Source organism: Cebus imitator, unplaced genomic scaffold (genome assembly GCF_001604975.1).
Source record: "Cebus imitator isolate Cc_AM_T3 unplaced genomic scaffold, Cebus_imitator-1.0 Scaffold231, whole genome shotgun sequence".
NCBI lineage: Eukaryota > Metazoa > Chordata > Mammalia > Primates > Cebidae > Cebus > Cebus imitator.
The window spans coordinates 4,395,155-4,400,676 of NW_016107546.1; positions in this window are offsets into that span (position 1 = coordinate 4,395,155).

Genomic DNA, 5,522 nt, shown 5'->3' on the forward strand with positions numbered 1-5,522 from the left:
TTTTATTTCAGTTGGAATCTGTCAAATACCATAGAGAGGCCAAAATCAAGCTCTGTTAGCAAAGGTCAAGATTCCTGGAAATTAAATACAAAAAAAAAAAAAAATCTTATCAGCAGTTAAAGTTTCAATAGCATTCTCCTTCAAATTTTAGAAACAAAGTGCCCCTTTTTTCTTTATTGACTGCTAGGTACAAAGTATTACAAGAAAATGTACGTATTCTAGGGAAATCAATCAGGCAAGACATGAATTAAGTTCCTACTGTGCGCTCCAGCTCTTGGAATGTGGATAATTTGTTTTTCCATTCCGGTCGTTATTTGGGTTTCTAACCAAAACTTTATTGGTTGTTTGATGGATGAGAAAAGGTCAGGATGAAATCTGAGCTAAGAGTGTAATTTGGGATGGATTCTCTTCCAAGGTGTGTCACAAAGTAAGCATGGTGGGTATATCATAGAATAATTATCACCTGTCAATCAATATCCTTACCCCTAGTTTTGTTTCTTCAGGAGAAGTATTTGGAAACAGAGACTCTACCCTCGCCAAATTCTTGGGCAAATTACTTGGAGTAAGCTGCTCTTTGTAAACCCTTCTGTTAGACAGAAAGAGAGAGGTGGGTGGGGAGGGCTTTGTGGAAGCTCCTTTGAGGTCTGGGCCTCCATTTGCTCCCCTCTGCCTTCTTCTGACCTCTGCAAGGTTCACCTGTGTCCATACTCTTTGTACTATCCCTTATTTGCCCCTCAGCTAGCATTTACTGAGAACTACTATGTACCAGGTTCTGTGCCAAGTCATGCTGATACAAAGTAAAACCAAATGTGGACCCTCCTTTTGAGACCCTCACCACCCAGTAAGGAAATGGACACGTCAGTGAGCTCGGCATAGAGGCACTGCGCCTGCTGCTTGCTGCGCTGTGCGTGCTGCTTCATTCACATTAAGGCTTCAGATTAAATCAGTACTGGCTTAAGCCTCCACCTGCAGATTGGCAGGAATTCCGGGATCCCAAACTTGCACTTTCTTGTTCTCCTGGATCATCTAGGAGTCCTGGAAGACTCCACCACAGTCTTCTTCCAAGCCCTGTTTTCTCCCAGGCTGCTGCTTCTATTGCTAACCTGGTTCTCACTGCCAGCCAGCACTGCGAATCACCTGTCAGCATTGCTCATCCAGGTTGCAGCAGAGGGTTGCAGCAGAGGGTCTCCTTCAAAAGAGAGTTGCTCAGCAGGGATCTACTCCTCTCTGTCCTCAATCCATATAGGTCCCCATCACTCCGCCTCCCAGGGCTGTGGCTCTGAAGACTCAGTCCTTCCAGGCTTTTCTGGCAGAGCCTTCATGGGATCCACAATGACAAACCCCCTTTCCAGACCCAAAGACTCTCAGTGGCATGACCGCTTTCTTTCTCAATCCCAGAAATATGAAGGCTGTATTTCTTCTCTCTTCCAGGCACTGTTGCCATGACGAACCTAGGTCTTTCAACTACCCGGAGGAGGTCCTTATCCCAGATGTTCCAGTGGCTCATTCTGTGGTCTTGAATCAGAGCTGCCACTTATAGTTGTGAAAGCTACACATTGCACAAATTCAAGAGTGGGACTGTTGTGTCAGAAGACAGATGCGTACTTAAGTTCACAAAGAAACTGATGGTTTTCCAGAATGACTGTACCAGTTTTCACTCCCATTAGCAACACCCTGTCTCTCCACATCCTTGTCAAGGCTTGAGTCATTTATCCTTCTAATTGTTTCCATCCCATGGGGATGAAGTCATTTCCATTACTGTACTTTCTAAAGCTGGATTATTGGTGACACTGGCTTTTGTCATTTATAATCTTAGTTATGAACTGTTATGGTCTGAAGGTTTGAGGTCCCCCACAAATTCATATGTTGAAATTCTAACATCCAGTGTGACACTTCCAGGAGGCGGGGCCTTTGGGAGATGATTAGTCATGAGGGTGGAGCCCTAGTGATGAGATTAGTGCCCTTATAAGAAGAGACAGCAGAGTGCTTGCAAGCTTTGTCTCTCTCTCTCTGCTGTGTGAGGATACAGACAGCTGCCTAGCTGTCTGTAAAACAAGGCAAGAGCCCTCACCAAAGCCCAACCATGCTGGTGCCCTGACCTCAGACTTACAGCCTCCAGAACTATAAGAAATAAATATTTGTTGTTAATAAGCAACTCAGTCTATGGTAATTTGTTATAGCAGCTCAGACTGACTAAGATGAGGACCTGTGCCTTAGCGAGTAATTTGGAAATATGCTTAATCTGGAAGGTGTATGTTAAGGGTAATCAATCATAGGTAATCTGCTCCCTCTGAAAATGTTAGTTTTCTTGAAGCACACTAAATATGTGACCTTCTTGGGCCCATGACCTTCTGTGTAGCCATGGTGTCCAGCACTATCCACAGCACATTTCCTCTCTGGGAAACAAAGTGGATCTTGAGGCAGGCCCTGTGGAGGGTTGGAACAGTAGGTGGCATAGTAGAATTCAGCTTCAACCTCATTAGACCAATTATTTATATTATCCATATTACAAACCTTTTCCTATCCTATCCTTACTATTAACAAACACTTATGAAATGCCAGGCATGGCTCTAAGTGCAGGGAATAGGATAGATGACAGAGGGCCCTTGTGGAACTCACCTTCTGAAAGAGAAACAAACAGCTTTGGAGGCAGTGATGTTACTGGAAGTGCCTGAGTGCAGAGTCTCGGCACGTTCATTCATTTCCCTGGAATCCACAGGCAGAGCTACCCTGACCAACACGCAGCCCCTGCCATGTAGCAGGTGAGTGAGGATGATGTCTTCATGCACAGGAAGCAGCCAAGCCATGGGAAACTGAGGTGGTGACAGAGTAGAGCCACTCAGCTGGGCCCAGAGGAAGCCAGATCCCTGAGGACACAGTGGCACTCACTCCTTGTTCTGGGACTTCTTGCCCCTGCCCTCCTTCGAAGCACACAGCTTATCAGCGGTGACCACAGAGGAGCCTTTGGGCCCACCCAGTGAGCAGGAAGAGGTGCCTGCCCCGTGCTCTTGTGCTGGCCTAAGGCCCCTCTCCTTGGCTTATATGGCCATCTTCACCCTCTGTCTTCATATGGTCTTCCCTCTGTGTGTATCTGTGTCCTCATCTCCTCTTCTGTTAAGGATGCCAGTCATATTGGATCAGGGCACACCCTAATGACTTCATTTTAATTTGATTACCTCTGTAAAGACCCTGTCTCCAAATATGATCACATATAAGTTTAAGAAGAACACAATTTAGCCTATCACAGGGAGACACCACATGCCCACTAAAATGTCTTCCTCAAATCGAAGGAGACTGACAAATGAAGGTGTGCAACAGGTAATAAGATATCATCCGAGCCAACAGCAAACCAGAAAATCAGCTTATTCAGGTTTTATCTACTTTTCTTTCCCTATGCCTTCCTTTGTTAAGAACAGGGAAGTGGGAGCTCAATGGTAGCTGAGGAGCACCTGCAGCCATGAAGCAGGATGGCCCAATCCCAGAAATATGAACGCTGAGACTCATATGGCATTTTAAAAGCATCTATTAACTCTGTAAACACCTTATTCAACACTATCAAGACATATCAAGAGTACATGAGCTAAATCTTCACATTTTCTTTTCAACTTAACAGTACAATTTGGTGGTATGACTTGGAAACCAAAAAGAAAACAATAAAAATGCATGCACTTAACTCCTACAACTCAACAACAAAAACCAAATCTAATTCAAAAATGGCATAGACTGGAACAGATATTTCTCTGAAAATATACACCTTGGCCCATAAGCACATGAAAAGATGGCCAGCAACATTAGTCATTAGGGAAGTGCCTATCAGTGAAATATCACCTCACAGCCACTAGGATAGCTCTTTGAAAAATGGATAGGAATGAGGGTGAATAACAACAGTGGGCAAGGATGTGGAGAAGCTGGAACCCTTATGCATTGCTGGTAGGAATGTAAAATCTTGCAGCTGTTGTGGAAGACAGTTTGCTGGTTCCTCAAAAGGTTAATCATAGGACTATGTGGCTGGGCGTGTGGCTCATGCCTGTAATCCCAGCACTTTGGGAGGCTGAGGCAGGCAGATCATCTGAGGGCAGGAGTTTGAGACTTGCCTGGCCAACATGGTGATACCCTGTCTCTACTAAAAATACAAAAATTAGCTGGGCATGGTGGCAGGTGTAATCCCGAGTAGCTGGGATTACAGGGATTCTGAGTACCTGTAATCCCAGCTACTCAGAAGGTTAAGGCAGGAGAATTGCTTGTACCCAGGAGAAAGAAGTTGCAGTGAGCTGAGATCACACCATTGCACTCCAGCCTGGGTGACAAGGGCAAAATTTCATCTAAAAAAAAAATATATAGCACTACAATACAGTCCAACAATTCCACTTCTGTATATAAACCCAAAATAATCGAAAGTAGAGACTCAAACACATACTTTTACATCCATGCTCATAGCAGCATTCACCATAACAGACAAAAGGCAGAAGCAGTACAATGTTCATCAATAGGTGAATGGATAAACAGAATATGGTGCATACACTGGAACACCTACTCAGCCATAAATAGAAATGATATTCTGACACATGCCACAACACAACACACAAAGGACAAATATTGTATGATCTTACCTTGCGAGCTATCTAAAGTGGTCAAAATCATAGAGACAGAAAGCAGAATAGGAGTGTCCAGGGCCTGGGGGCTGGGAGAATGGGGAGTTGGTGTTTAATGGGTACAGAGTTTCAGTTTGGGAAGATGAGAAGTTCTGGAAATGGATGTGGTGATAGCTGCACAACTATGTAAGTGTAGAAATATCACTGAACTGTGCGCTTAAAAATGATGAAGATGAGCCAGGCACAGTGGCTCATGCCTGTAATCCCAGCACTTTGGGAGGCCAAGGTGGATGGGTCACCTGAGGTCAGGAGTTCAAGACTAGCCTGGTCAACATGGTGAAATGCCATCTCTACTAAAAATACAAAAAATTAGCTAAGCATGGTGGTGTGCACCTATAATTCCAGCTACTCAGGAGGCTGAAGCAGGAGAATCACTTGAAGCCAGGAGGTGGAGGCTGTAGTGAACCAAGATTACACCACTGCACTCCAGCCTGGGCAGCAAAGCAAGACCCTGTCTCAAAAAAAAAAAAAAAAATAGTGAAGATAGTAAAGTCTATATTAGATCAATTTTACCACATTTTTTTTTAAAAGTCTCTCGGGTTGCTTTGTGGAGGAGAGGCTGGAGGAAGGGATGGCAGGAGTGGAAGCAGAAAGACCCTGTTAGGCGGCAACCGTGACAGTCAAGGCTTAGACTAGAATGGCAGTGAAGCTGGTAGGGATCGGGGGTGAATTTGGGTGATCCCAACAGTTCCCACGTAACATCATTAATTTGTTCCTGAAAATCAAATATTCTGTGAAAAACCACTAAAAACTTTCTTCCCATTGTCTGTAAATGGAAAAAAGTTATACTACAGGGCATGGAAACCATAACCCCAACCAATTTCCTAATATATAACTACAACACACTGAAATGTCTACATATACATAATA